Consider the following 16,927-nt stretch of genomic DNA (forward strand, 5'->3'; position numbering starts at 1 on the left):
CCTATAGGACAACGTGACCACTCATGACAATCTCAAATATATTATTCTTAACTTCACGTTCATGAATCCCTAAAAAAATATTTTAACACAACAAATTGTGAAATTATTAAAGCCATATTATTTTAGCAGTATTACGCTTAGTATTAATAATACCAACATTTTTACTATAAACATACGAATTTTCTTTAAAAAATCAATTACTATGACATCATAGTGCCTTTAATTATTTATTTCAAAATATGTGATGATGCATTTTCACTTTCAAATTGATTCCCGAAGTAAAAGGTGCAGATGATTATCAGGATAATTCATCCTCAGTTTTCAACTATGGAAGAAAATCATATGATTAAATAATTCAAGAAATGATGAAAAGGCTTGAATTTTTTTTTCAACAATTCTATTCTTGAATATCAGGAAAAAATTTAAAACCAAAATTTAGGAACAATTTTTTAACAACAAAATTGACATCAGTCCAGAGACAATCATTTTTTAATTAAAAAATGGCGCAAAAAGCAACTTCGATGAATAATATTTTCGGATATTACCTGAGGAAAATATTAAGTCATCTCTTAGTTTTTTTATTAACTAAAAATTTTTTAAAAAGCACCGATTTGCATATTCCCAAAGTTCGATGTATATTTATGACAAATTTTGGCCGGCGAAACGACCTATTTAATAGAGACAGCGCCAACACACATATACATTTTGCTTCATTATTTTTAGCGATAAACACAAATTCAAATAGGAAATATTCTATAGGAAGTATAAGTTGCATTACCATGATTTAATAGATACTTTTGAAAATATTTATACTATAGAAAGAGCTCTTTTTAACTAAAAAAAAGTAAATTTTGTTAATAATATTTGATAATTTGGTGATAGAATTTCACCAAAATATATATCTCTTACGTTTAAAACAAAATGTTACATTGTTTTTCACTCGCAAATCTGACCAAATATTGATCTAGTTACACAGAATTTCTCTTTGCTATCAACTTATTTTTTCGATTATAATAGATATATTATGAAACATCATAATACAGAAAGACAAAAAGAACTAATTTTGTTTAAGATATGCCCAAAAAAATGATAATTTCTAAAATTTGTACAGATATAGACATTTGTTAAAATATGCTCTCTTAAATGCAATAATTAAAAATTGTCTTCATAAAGACATTTTAAATTTTGCCTAAAACCTCTTTATATAAAAAAAATTTAGTTTTGCTTAAAACATGTTTGTATAAAATAATTATAGTTTCGCTTAGTAAATGTATAATTAAAAAAATGCTAGTTTTACTTATAATATATTTATGAAAAGAATTGATAGTTTTTCTTAAAACATAATTGGATCTTTCTATTTATGAATTAGTTTTATTAATAATATAAAGATTAAATATAATTCTATGATAAAAAGAGCAAAAATCAGAATATGAACTTCAATTTATAATAAAATAATCACTCACAGCAAAAAAAATATTCGTAAAAATAGAGAGTGTTTTGTTCTTATTGCGATCAATATCTTTCATATCCGAAAAAAATGCACATTTTTTTTCCAAAAAAATTCATTTGTTCAAATGATATAAGAAAGTAATTTTGCAAATTTTACTCATGTTTTAGTTTAGGTAGATTAAAGTTTTATTCTATGCCACAGGATCAGATAATATAGAACATTTTAATAGTTACAAATTAATAATTAATGCTTAATTTAGTTAATTTGGATAGTTACATTATATGAATAAATGGAACAAAAATGCTTACTATTCAAAATAAATAAATTTATACTAAATGACCTGTAATTTAAATGATTATTCGAAATTTAAATGTTTTTATTTGCATTTTCATATGCTTACTTATTTAGTTTGAGTAGAACAAATAAAATATCAAGAGAACCACCACAATTACACAATAAAAAAAATATATCATAAATACCTAATAAAATAATCTATCATTTAATTTAAATCTTTTGTATCCTATTTAAGAAAGAATACTGATAAATTTCGTTTGCAATTAGACATTTTACTCTGTTTATGTTCGTTTTATTATGTTGATAAATATCGTCTGCAGAAGAAGGATATTCACATTGCCGTTAGCAAGAGAATTGCTGCAATTCAAGTAAAATCAATCACTTTCTTCTTTTCAGCATAAATAAGAAATTGGAAGTTAATGAACCTTCCTGCTCAACGATGTACGACAGACCTTTATGCTTCATATATTCCGCTGCTATGCATACCCATCGGAAAAGAATTTTTCTTTTCTACTTTCTAAACTTTATATCTTGACACATTTTTCTCCCTTTTCTAAAACTGAAATGCAAATTCTGCTATAACAATACGTGTTCTTTGTACGCTGGAGTTTCATATAACATAGCTAACTCTTCGCCCGAAATATTTTATAATGACCCCATCAATTTTTTTTTTCAATTTTTAAGGACCATTGGTTTACATAATCTTATATAGATTTTTCCTATTATTTTTATAAATTCGCACCTCAACTTTTTGATTACAGTTATTTCAATGAAAGTTCTGATTAATGTATTGATTTTGCTTAAGTTGCTCTTTTCCTAACACAGTTTCCATTTAAACCATTTGATTTGCACAATAGTTCATCTTTAGCTCTTGCAATGCCAAAGCAAAATCAGCTAAACTCAAACCAACCTACTCAGATTTGTAAAATATTTTTTTTTCAAAAACAACCACACGTAAATGATGCAAATGTTGGGTCTGAAATGCCATTAAAAACATTAATTTCGAATGTTAATAGCTCAAAAAAAAATTCTCAATGAATTTTTTGAAAAATTGCTATTATGATTTTTGTAAAGAGTAAATAAAAAAGCTCCTATTAAATAAAAATTTATCAGTTAAAAGTCAAAAGTGTTTTGTCAATGAAAAGAAATATGATTTTTAGGCGGACTAAAAAGAAATATAAAATAAAAACCTTCTGGTTTAACAATTTATGAAGTGAATTGTTTAAAATTTTGCAGATGGCTTAAGAAATATATTACTTAGTTTCAGAACTAAGACATAAGTTGCATTTTCATCTAATCTTTAAATACTAAGGCTATTTTAACAAATATAATAATATTTTATAGTTTTGTATCATTATAAAGCATTAAAACAATTGTATAATCTTCTTATCATATTGTTTATTTTGTTACCCAGAAGTTTCAGATAAAATTTTCATTATATAAAATTAGGGCAAACTTTAGTCGTGAAATTTTTAATTTATGATGCTTTTTTAAGAATATTTTACAAGTTTCGAATCTAAAAAAATAGTATTTGAATTTTAAAGATAGCATCAACTCGCAAATTATGCAAATATAAAAATAAATATAACTTCCAAAAAATGAGCATGGAAGCAAAATTCAAACTGTTTTAGGAAGAAAATTGTTCCGTATTAAGAATATGGAATTTAAAAAATATCCAATATTTTAACCTAAAAATTGACTTTCCATTCAGCTACCTGTATCGAAATTCGAAATTTAAATCTAACTTATAATTATACACAGCAACCAACGAAGATTGAAATGCGACTAAATGATTAATAGCATAGAGCAGAAAAAAAGAATTTAAATAGTTATTCGATAGATTAAAAAAAAATTTCAACCAAGTAAATTTAACATTTCTTTTATGTGCAGATATAAAAGTATTTTTGTAAATGCTATTTAGTTTCGATCGCCTTAATTAATAAATGCGATAAAATCTTTTGATTTTGAGTTACGAGTTTAAAACTTAATTTCTGTATTGGAAGTGTTTTAAATTTCCGGCTTGAACAGTTATCTTCTTTATAACTTTTTCATAAAATCACAATTACGTTACTACCACTTTTTAATGGAAATTTTAAGTAACCAATTTCTCAACTTGCATCATGTAATTACTATACAAAAATTATGTGATTATGCTTCCTGTTTTGTTTTTGTTACTGAATTCAGAACATTTTAACTGTTCAAATAATATGGTAAATAAAATAAATTGATATTTTCCTATCAAGAAAACATAAGTTTAATTATGTTTGAAATTTGACATTATTTTTGGATTGAAGCCAATGCTTAAAAGGTAATGTTATACGTGCGACTTCATAGTGTTATATCTAAGAGCTTCAGTTTTAATTAGGATTTGTTAAAAGTGAAGTTCTTACAATGAATGCGCAATCAATTTTGTGGTATAAGGAATTTACCCTGCAATTTAAAAAGAACAAAAAAAATTAATGTTGTTTTATAGTGTTGCGGATCAAAATCCAATATTTGTAAAGAGTAAATAAACTCTCTATCTTCAAATTTTTATAAAGTATAGATACATTTTTCTTGTACAAGTAATTGAATTACCTGGAACAAATTCAAAATATCAAACTCTAACTTTGATAAATATTTTGATTCAAAATACAGTTTCGAACTTAAGAATTGATTTACTTAAAATAAATTTGTGATTAACTTAAGAACTTTTGTAAACAAATATTTTAAAATTTGAATAAAAATTTATTCTATGGTTTCCAGTAGGAATAATAATTTTACTGGGAAAAAATATTAGAAATAAGAATTTCTTTTAGCTATAGTAATTTTCCCTTTTTGAAAATATTGCCAGTTAAGAGGAATTCATATCACAATAAAAAAAGTAACTTACAATTCCTGAAAATTTATTTTTCATTTCGAAACAAAACCAGAACATTTTATATCTTAGCAACTGCTGATAAAATTATCAGTCTGTGAACCTATATAGATTCACAGCTCGATAATTTTCTTGCTACGTCATGGTAAATAAACATGCATATTTCTTCATGGAGTATAAAATTATTTTATAGATTATTTAAAGATACTTCAAAGAAAAAAAAATAATATTTCGATATTTTTAGAATATTTTCTATGAAAATCGAGTACATAAAACCAGTACAATTACTTTTAACCTTGTACCATAAATGATATTTTTGTCTGGAAGAATTCACGAAAAGTTGCTAATTACTTTGACCTTTAGTCTTAAATGATATTATTTTTGTGTGGAAATATTCCTGAAAGTCAAGGGAAAAACTCAGAATTATAATTTGCATTTATAAATTTATAAATAATTCTAAAGAAAGAAATACAATAAAAAAAAACGATTCTGAGTGGGTTCACATTTCTGATCTCTTTAAACTTGAAAGATTCCCTTTTCAGAATAATATCTGTCAGCTCATCTGTTGGTCAGTGAACACGATAATTCAAAAGCGCAAATGGCTAGTTGAATGAAATTTGTCATACGGTCTTGATATCAAGTAATATATTGCATTTTCTATTAAAATCCCTCTTATGAGAAGCTATGTCAGTCCATTTGTGCGCATGTGATGAAGAAAACTCAAAAAATGTGTGCAAGTGTGATAAATGTAATTTAATGCAGAGTGTGACTGTCTGTCGGTCAGTCTATTCATGCGCTCACGAAAACACGGCAACTCCTAAAGCAACAAACTAGATATAACAATTAGCATGTGATATTTAAATAAAATTGTGGATTAATGTCAAATTTGTGATCAAATCGGTCAATACGATATCATTGAAGAGAGATGAGACTTCCAATGCTTTTTATAACTGTCATTTATCGCTTTATTTTATCCTATATTCGAACAAAGGAAAACTGTCTCCTACTTTTACATAAATCTTACACATAATTTGTTATAAATTCATCTAAAACGCTATCAATCACTAGAAAAATTGTGGCGTATTATATGTAGTGAATAAGTCGTATAAAATATATCAACTACTAGGAAAACATATCTAATCACTGCCAATAATAAAAAAGAATGTATGTTTGTATGTTGTAGCTGTGTAAGATTGAGCAAACAAATTTGATGAGGTTACATTTTGGTGAATAGAAATTGCATGATGGAGAGAGTTTTTTGAAATATTAATTAATTAAGAATTAAATAAAATTTTGGCTTTTTTTCATAACTCTCGAAAATATTATTGAATGAAAATAAATTTTAATGTCTTTGATTGATTTGATATTGAAACTGTTTCATTATTTCATCCATATTTAATCATGTAATTTTCCTTTATTGTAGAAATTTAAAGAAGGATTCTATTTAATCTCCGTGTAGTTTTCACGACAAATAAAGTAAAATCGAATGCGAATGTTTTAAGAAGTTTATTGAGATAACCACATTTTTAATTGTTCTTTGTTGTTTGTTTCCCATTAGAAAGGTAATTAAAAAAGCATAGTTTTAATATTTACGAAAATTTGGTGCTGAAAAATCTTTCTTTAAAAATGTATTTGAAATAAATACTACAAACATTTTTGGCGAGCCATCTAATCATCAAAGACGGATAAATTTTACGTAAAGCGTAATAAATAATTTGCATAAATTCATCTAAAATATTACCAACCATTAGAAAAACTTCTCATATTTGTATAAAGTGTGTTATACGATTTGTAGTAAATTCATCGAAAAAGCTTAAGTCTTTCCGAATTATGCTGCCTCATCTGATTCGTAATATATTTTAAGATCTGACGAATCTGCCTGAAAGCGTTAGACTTGGACATCCGCTTTTTGATTAGCATTCATCATTCATTCATGCAATGCTTGTTTGATGATGAATGCAAAAATGGAATAATTCATGTATTAGCATACGAATGGTAAAATAAAAATACCGCTTTGATTCCGCTTACAGCCTTTGGCAATAAATGGAATTTATATAAATATAAAGTGCTGTTGTACCGAATTTGTGAATTCCATCTGGAGTGTTGAATCATAAGAGTTAATTAAAATTTAGAATGATATTTATATTTCACTTTGCATTTTAAAATTTATCAAAGAATTTGAAATGGAATATTTGATGTAAAATATTTTCATTATTATAATATTTTAACATGATAATGTTTATGACTTCGCATTCTGTTTATAAAGATTGGGATATATATATATATGATAAAAATAGTTGCTGAGAACATTTTATAAGGCAGATCACTGGACTTCTTGCTATCAAGGACTACAAGTAGCAATGCTCATAAAGAAATTATTTTAATTATTACAAATGAATCAAAATTTATATATTTTTTTCTCATCAAAACGTATTATTAATAAGGGCCTTTTTATATCATTTTAAAATTAAAAAATTTAGATATAGATTTTTTATATCACCGATTTCATTTCCTTATATATTTCAAAATTCATAAATTTCACAAGATATTTTAAATAAATTTTATGATGCTCTTCTTATTTGTTTATAAACATGCGCTTTCAAAGATATAAAATAAATTATCTTTGTATGCAGGCTATCATTTCCATTTAATTAAATGTAAAATAAGGATATACGAATCAAATTTCAAAGATCATTCTATGATGTTTCATATCTTCATTATTTTTATTATTGTTTTAGAAGACAATAAAGCATCTTATGTTAAATACTTACCAGATATTTTTGGCTAATTTTTCATTTGCTTTTTTATATAAAATAAAATATACAAAAATTATTATTTCTTCAAAAATTACTTATAATTTTCCATGAGTTTTCAAACATTTAGAAACACAACATCTTCGACAATCCGTATTGCTAATAACATTCTATAAATACAGTGCCATTTACAGTTTAATAAACTTAAAGAAAAAAAATATATCGTAAATCGTTTGCTGTAATTACTATAACCGCTGCGCAATGATAAATAAATTTTTGCAATAAATTGCCCGATATAAAAATGTTTTAAAATCATTTGAAATACATAGTAGTTTGTATATAAAATAATCAAATTTATAAATCTATATAAAATGAAATCGTTCATAATTTATTTCGGGGATTATCAAAATATTTGAAAATTTTAAAAATTTCTACAACTTCGAAAAATAAGAATTTATTTCATTGAAATTTAATGAAGTTTCTCTTCTTGGATTCATATAGATTTCAAGCAGCTTCATGTAAATTTAATTGTTACATTTTTTTTTCGTTCTTTAATGCAGCAAAATATTTATTAAATTATTTAAGCATTTCGTAAAAAATATATATATATATATATATATATATATATATATAATATATTTAATTATTTAAATACTTTAAATAAATAATTAAATATTTAATGAGCATTCATCATTATTTTTCTTTCAAAATTTTAATTAAAACCTACATTTTTGGTAAAGATGGTTTCCATTACCCACATACACATATATATAAAAACTCTTAACTTATTTTAAGATTGAAGACATTTGACATTTAATAAAGTGAAAATACAACAGAAAATAAGCTAATATAATTCTAGGCCAATACTGAAAAACTTATTTTACTGAAGACTGATATCGAATGTAATATTAGAGACTAAGAATTCAGTGTGTTGCGTTATTTAAAGAGGAATCAAATTGTCTCGGCATTTTTTCATTCAAGGGAGGATAATCCTTTAAATACCCAAGAATAATCCCTTGTTCTGCCGACGGCTTATTCAGTTTCAATAAATCTGAAGTAGCCAGTAAAATCCTTTTTCTCTCACAGGTATTAAAAAAAACTGAGTCATGAGAGGCATAGTTGCTTATAAGAGGATGCGGGGGGGGGGCAGACTAAAAAATGTAAAGAATTCTTAAGATGTCCTCTCTTGTGAGATTATTTTTTTTTCCGATAAATGAGTTGCTTGAACGCTTCGTAAACAGCAAATAAGCAAAATATTCTTCGAAGTAATCTTTAAAAAATTGACGGCTCATTCATCAAATCATCAGGTGGAATGTTTTAAATCCAATATTTGAAATCTTTACACTTGCATTGCTAAGTCTTTATAATTGTATTTCTAAAAAAATATTCCAAAATCTTTCTGCTGAATTCATGGCATCTCATGCAAAATAAGCATGGAATATTCGCAGCATTAATTTTTCAAAGCACATAAATATCAACAACTCTTAAACGACAAACCAAAATTTCTTGTCTATCTGTTAATCTGAACTGATCTGTAGACTTGCAACTGTTCATGTTTCAATCACTTTGCATGCATAAATAATGGATCCTTACATTCTATGCTCAAATGACTAGAAAAGGGTCGCAGCTTTTCTCTTTTTCTTCTAAAAATCTCCATTTTTAAAAGTAATTTCGAAATTTTAGTATAAGTAATTTAAAAGTTAAATGACAAACTAAAATTCCTTTTTGTTCACTTGAACTGATTTGTAGTTTTGCAACTTTTCCCATTACTCTGATTACTTAAATAAGGGATCCCTACATTTTATGTTCAAATATTTAGAAAAGAGAGAGAGACCCAGCCTTCTTTTTCTTCTAGACATCTTCATTTTAAAAGCAATTTTGAGATGTTAATTTCAATTATCCAAACGTTAAACGACAAACTAAAATTCCTTTTCGATCTGTTAACATGAATTGATTTGTAGGTTTGCAACTTTTCCCATCATTCTGGTTACTTAAATAAGGGATCCCTGCATTTTATGTTCAAATTTCTAGAAAAGAGAGACCCAGCTTTTTCCTTTTCCTTTCAAAAATCTCCATTTTTATAAGCAATTTTGAGATTTTAGTATAAGTAATCTAAACGTTAAAATTTAATTATTTTATAAACCAATTAAAAGGATCAGATTTATAGAATAAATAAAATGAAAAGTAGTGCAAATCATTTTACAAAATTCTCTACAAGTAGCTTTTGCGTGATAACCCAAAAATTTTATTACCTTTAATTTTAAATATAAATACAAAAATAATTATTTTATAAAGAATACTTACTTTACAAAGGATACTTAGTATTTTTCTAAAGAATGCTCCAAAATTAACGCAAGCTATGAATTTGCCTCCATTTTTGAAATAAAGTGTTGGCAACCCTATTAAAAAACCATTTGACAGCTGATAGTTTAGGGTATGTAAAAGTGGAGCCTTACACTATAGAAAAACGTATTAATGCAAGATTTGAATTAAATAAAAAAAAGTTCTTTTTCTTTAAATTGATATATTTTTATTGAATCGTAAAGTACGAAGGTTAGGATTATGTATGGAATAACACATAGGGCAAACGGCCTCCACGATTTTGCTGGCACATACGCACTCTATTATCGAAATTTTCCATGACCATTTTGCATAAATGTGGTTGAATTTCCTCCTTCGATATGCGTGTGCTTGTAGGCTTGTTGGCTTAGACCTTAGACCAAATAACTTCATAAAAAGAAATCCAATGGTGCTAAATCATGCGATCTTAGGGATCAATTCTCCAATTTTCGAAATGTGGTCGCCAGACTTTCATTATTTTTGAAATATTGTTCAACAATGAAAATGCGTTGTTTTATCATATAACGCTCCATTTTTACTAACTCTAAGCTATCAGCTATCAAATAGTTTTTTTAATAGTGTTGTCAACACTTTACTGAACGAATGGGGGCAAATTCGAACCTTGCGTTAAATTTAGTATATTATATAAAAATGTCCCAATTAGTAATAATTTGATTCCATGCATAATATAAATAGTGAAATATAACTTTTGCTTAAAATGAACCTCAACTTTGTGCCTAATCTATAAAACTATTAAAAAAAAGTCTACTTTATAATGTGAAGCACGTACTGGAAGGAATTTGTTTAATTGAGTATAAAAAAATTCAAGCCACTGAACGAAGATTTCTCTCAGAAGAATTTCTCTGGAACTAATAAATTGCCTCTTCATGCTCTATGAAACTTACAGACACACGTCGGTAGATTTGAGTTTCATGGCAGGATTTGAAAACAAGATGGTTTTACTTATTTTTTTTCTTCTGAGAAACACAAATGATGTCACCGTAACTTTCAGTTCCAGACATCTTTCACTTTCGATTCGAGAATTATGAAGACTGAAAAATGAGTTTTTCCGAAGCTTATGAACTGCTTAATTGAGGATTGCTTTTGTTCTTAAGATTTTAATGACTTTGCTCTAAATACATCACGTTCATCTTGGAAATTATGTCAAGATCATTATTTTAAGCCGTTTTCCACCAAGAGGATAATTAAGATATTAAAGAAATAATGACGAAAGTCGCGCTTGAATGTTGTCAATTTTATTCTCCGTTACACATTATATTCTCCAAAAACTAAAATAATTGCTGATTTTTTTTTTGTTGCTGTTTGTTTATTTTTATTGTTCAATTTAACCTTAATATGCAACTACCATATAATAATTAAATATTTTGATAGAAAATTTGATACAGTAATAATGAATATAGCTTTAGTTTTTATTCGAAATATGCAAATTTCACAGCATAGCACTACACCATTATTCCGCTTATAGATTTCGAGTGGTTTCTGGCTGACAAACAAAAGCATGCATTTTAAATACTGGCTTATTTGATAAATATAAAATAGATGAAGTTTTTTTTTATTAAATACTAAGAAAATAAACGACAGAAATAACAACAATGCTTAATGTCTATGTAATCTACACTTCATCATTTTTTCAAAATCTATTCCATCTACAGTTTTTTGTAAAGCTAGCTAGGCCTTATATTTTTAAGACATTCCAAGCAAACCATAAAAAAATGCTATCATTATTATATTAAATACTAATTAAATTAAATTCAATTATATATTATTATTAATTCAATTCAAATTATATTATTGCAACTGTATAAAAAATAAAGGAAATAAATGACAAATAATAACAATGCTTTATGTCTATGTAATCTACACTTCATCATTTTTTCAAAATCTATTCTTCCATCCACAATTTTTTCTAAAACTAGCCAGGCCTCATATTTTAAAGCATTGAAACCATTGAAAAATGTTATTATAATAATAAAGATTAATTAAATTAATTATATTCAGTTATATATTATTATTAATTCAATTCAAATTACATTATTATATTTTTATTAAATACAAAAGAAATAAACGACAGAAATAACGATGTTTTATATCTATGTAATCTACACTTTATTTTTCAAAATCTCTTCTATAAACGATATTTTTATAAAACAAGCTATGTCTTATATTTTAAAACACTGCAAGTAAATAATTTAAAAATGCCGTTATGTAATTAAGAAAATTTAAAAAGAAAAACAAGCTTTCTAGTTTTGTCGAATGTCGTCTATTTATCAAATCCTCCAGTTTTAGTCTTATATAGCTTTTTATTTATTATTCCACTGTTAATCAGTAATAGTAGTACAGTAGTGAATATCTATATAAATGGATAGATATTAACAGTATACTGAAGCCAATAATATGAAACTTGCTCCAAATGCCATTTTGAAAAATATCTGAGAAAATCAAACTGCAGTTTTTAATCCATTAATTCAGTCTGTTGCATGATATGCCTTGCAGTTGTTATTTATTGAAAACGTAACTGATATTTTGTAGCTGTCTAAAATATCATAAACACACATCACTTTAACTTAATAAATTGCTAAAATATCGAATTTACTTTATATTCAGCATTTAATACACAAATATCATTAATATCGAACTTGTTTTTCTTGTGACAATTAAACACTTCGAACCTTTATTTATGTATCATTCTAAAAATATGCTTATTTGTCTAAAACGAACATGCTTAATTTTGAAATGCATGCTTTTTTTTAATTCTTCTGAGCATTATTACTTAAGATTAATATATCTATGTAATAATGCTCAGTAACTGCATTATATATGTAACTGCTTTTAATTCCCCTTTGGAATGCATTATGCATATATATATATACCTTCCTTTAATTCACGTGAATAAGTAGAAAAGAAACTTCATTAGAACACTTTTAATATTTACTTTTTATTAGAATTAATCTAATCAGAAATAAACTTGGCTACCTAATTTATTCCCTAGATTAAGCTCCTTTTGTTTCTGTAATTAGTTTATATTAAGAAACTTCCAGTTCTGTCTAAGTTATGTGTATGTTTTCAATTACAGGTTTCTTTGTTACGTAATAGCCAGAGTGTTGTTTCCGCAAGTTTGACCGTTATTTATAAGATAAATAGTGTGTGACAGCTATTCTATAAAAAAAACTTACTGATGCGACCAGGAGTGACGGATAAAAAGTAGAACGACATTAGATTTACAGGTTAAAAAAATGAGATTAGACGTTTCACCTTTTAATTTTGAGCAATCAAGATTAGTACATGATAAGCAAAGTCTATTGGAAGAAAAAAAAGGAAACTATTAAGAATTTAATATTGCGTAAGAAAATTTGATTATATAATTTTTTACTCGCTATAACCATCTAGAGGTGTGTTTTGCATTTCTATATTCGACTTTTGAAAAAAAATGTTTGAAAAAATAATTAAAAGAAATATTAACACATTCTTATAGGATTATTTAAATGTCAAAATTAAAGGATGCCAATGCAATATAATTTTGTAAGAAAATTTCAGCTTGTAAATCAAAAAATACAAGATGTTCAAATATATATTCATTTTACTACTTATTCACTTTAAATAACTGCCTCGTGAAAAAGCAATAGAATATATCAAAATTTAACAGCAAAAATAATTAAAACTGAAAAATTTTGGCAACTATCGGATAGTCAAGATATCGATATTTTTCGGAGTGCAACTTGTAGAGACATTACAAGTAATATTTGCTTATACAACAAAACAAACATCTTTCAGATTTGGGTCCATTTATTTTCAATGATTGTCTCAGTTCATCTCCTTTTCAGCTATCGTTCAAATACAAACATTATGCTCCAGATAAAAGAAATATGAAATACAACGATAACGAAAATGAATGCAGAAAAAATTCTATTCTCTCTTTCACTTTAACTAGATTTCAAACAAAATTGTATAAAAATTCACCATGTATTGTTCCTTCAAATAAACTAGCACATTAATTCTGTTACTAATTAGTATTATGATTAATATGAATTATAAAAAAATTGATATTGTTTATTAACTGTTTATTTAACAGTCACCCTACACACCTTTGCAACACTCTATAAGGCGAGTTCAGGTTTATACATTATATGCAATAGTTTTCGAAGGTTAATAAGTGCTACTTTTTTTTCCAAAACTTATTTAAAACTTTATCATAACTTTCGTATTTTGATCTTTTCAATTAATGATTCTCTAGTCTTTACAACCAATAGTGTTCAATACTATTTGCAACCATAAAAAGTTTGACAATTTTGGAGCAACTATTATGCGAAAATATACTTTTTAAATCTGAACTAATAAGGAATTAAAACTTTGTAATTAAAAGTTGTCTATTTAGGATTATAAGAACTTTAAATAATTCAAACATATTACTTATAAATGTTAGAAGATATTTCTGAATTTTATTAGAGAATAAATGCACTTTTTATTCAAATAAATTATTTAACGAAGCATGAGTTGTCTCAAGAATTAAATGCAAAAGTTGTTCCATTTTCAATTTAAATAGAGAAAATAAATAATTTTACTAAGCATTTCATAAATTATTCAAAGCTTAATTAAGAAAGAAAAAAATAAATAAAAATGAATCACTGTATGAAATTGTGGAAAGAATTGAAGAACCATTGTTTTATCTAATTTATATTCATTTTTTAAAAAATTGCTATTACAAGAGTTTTATGATAAAATGCATTGAAAAGTATAAAAATTATAACGCGCACATAAGAATGTATTTCAAATCTTTGTAATAATCATGCGCATAAACATAGTAACTAGTAGGACGAAAAGTATTGTTGCAAAATAAGATTAAAACCATTTTGAAGAATTTATTAATGTTAGAGAAAACCTTTAAAGAAATAAAACTAATTTTTTAAAAAATGTTGGTGTAAAAACAGTATTATTTCATAAAATTCTCCAAAATTAATATGGAAAAACTTCAATATTTCAATTAATTTCCTAATTAAAATATCTAATTAAAATTTCGTAAAATAATTTCTTAGTGAATTAAGTACCCAAAATTAACTGCATATCAAATATGACAGATATTTGCATATTTGATAGATTAATTATTAAGGTCTATTGGTCTAAGTTTTAAAGCACTTTGAACGATTTTCTCAACATACATGGCGCTTAAGGAGTATTGCATAACAAACTTTATAAATACTATGCCCACCTATAAACATTATCATGTCACATAAAATGCATTTTACCTTTACACAAAATGCTTAATTTACCACTTAATGATTGCGTCACTTTTTAAATTGTAGCTCATGAAACATGATTAAACAAAAATTTGGGAATAAATTTAAAATAAGTTCTTAATTTTAAAAAATCATTTTTCAATGAAATATAATTGATTTGTTAAATTTTCTGATTTAAGTTTTGTAAATTCATATTAAAAGTAGAATTTATTAATTTCATTCTAAAGTAGCAATTTTAATGCTACTTACTTTAATAGAATGGAATGAAAAGCAATGATCGAGTTTTAATTGATTAAAATAAAATTCTTTACATCAAGAAAGATTTGCCAATAAAATTCAATCAGTTTCTTTTGAGTCCTGTAATCTAAAAAAAAATGATGCGATTATGTTTTACATTTTGCAACATTCACTTGTCAAAAGAATAAGTTAAGTAGATTTTAATAAAATCGATATTTAAATTATTAATTTTCATGAAGATGTAGACAAAGGATAGTTTTAATAAGTAATAACTTTAAGAGAAAATCTAACACACACACACACACACACACATATATATATATATATATATATATATATATATATATATATATATATATATATATATATATATATATATATATATATATATATATATATATATATATATATATATATATATATATATATATATATATATATATATATATTATATATATATATATATATTATATATATATATATATTATATATATATATATATATATATATTACTGAATGATAAAGACACTCTAATATAACATTAAATATATATATATTAGATATAATGCATGATTAAATGTTGAGAAAAGATGATAAAGTATTTGATAGATCAAATTTATTCTTAAAAAAATCGTTTGAACTACGGCGAGTTTGACATATTAGAAAATTTGATATATGGAAGAGAATCATTTCGAAGAGAAATTTGAGTATATCTTTAAAAAAATTAAAACACACATATATTAACAAAACACATGAATGAATTTATTTTGACAGCTTTCAAAATTGTGATGAACAAAATAGCAAAAAATGGATCTTCACGTTATAAAAATAAAAAAGCACAAGTATATTTATCTAAAGCTGTGATCGGCGTTATTTTTGACAGCTATCAAAAAGTGAAATTTTTCAGAATATGATAAATAATTTCTTTAATTTAAACAGAATCATTAACACAACAAATGCAATAAATAGGTAAGTATTTTTTTTTCTAAAAATTATAATATACTATTGAATTTCAGATACATTGCACCAAAACGGTACGTCAAAACATAAACTATACTTCTCAACTACCTGTTGCACCTCATTTAGAAAAAGAAATTAACTGCAGATTATTACGATTCGCTAACAGGACTCCTGGGACACAAAGCTCATCATAAATACCCCTCCATTCCATCCCTCCTTTTATATACCTAGTAAAAAAACTCAAGGGCAAATCTTACAACACGCATACCATGTGGTCCGACAAATAAAAGAATTAACAAATTAGAATATCATACCTTTAATCCAAATTAAGTAATCCAATTAATCCAAGGAACAAACACTGCAGGGAGCTAAATCCGTCTTATTTGTATTAAAAGGCAAAAGGTGAACTGAGACTCGTTCGCAGGCCTGAGCTTTTGAATAAACTGTGAAATGGAAGGACCGCGAGCTGACGGCCTTAGCTCACAGGTAAGTTAAGAGATTTTGTAAGCTTGCCTGGGGAGTCGATGAAGAATACAGTCGTTGCCCCTACAGCGCGCCTAGAGAACAGGTTTCAATCTCAGGGGTGGTAAGGAAATTGCGGATGTGTAGTTATAGGTTGATGGTAAAGAAACTGCAAGGTTGATTTGGCAGGAAATCCCTTGTCTAGCTAAGTGTAACACTTATTTTTTTCTATGTGGAGTGTAACCATTCGAGCGTAGGCGGTGGAAGTAGGAAGTGGTACTGAAATATAAATTGATGCAGAATAAGATAAAAATGTACACAT

The 16,927-nt window shown here is 25.7% G+C and overlaps 1 protein-coding gene across 1 annotated transcript in view; it reads right to left on the bottom strand.

The window, feature by feature from the left end:
• The window catches only part of LOC129971606 (cadherin-23-like), a 102,169-nt gene extending 85,541 nt beyond the window's left edge, over positions 1–16,628 (bottom strand). The window contains exon 1 of the mRNA XM_056085536.1: positions 16,458–16,628. The gene's annotated coding sequence lies outside the window, so the exon portion shown is untranslated. The remainder of the gene's footprint in view (positions 1–16,457) is intronic.
• Between the last annotated feature and the right edge of the window lie 299 nt (positions 16,629–16,927).

The sequence above is a fragment of the Argiope bruennichi genome, chromosome 6 (assembly GCF_947563725.1).
Source record: "Argiope bruennichi chromosome 6, qqArgBrue1.1, whole genome shotgun sequence".
Lineage (NCBI taxonomy): Eukaryota > Metazoa > Arthropoda > Arachnida > Araneae > Araneidae > Argiope > Argiope bruennichi.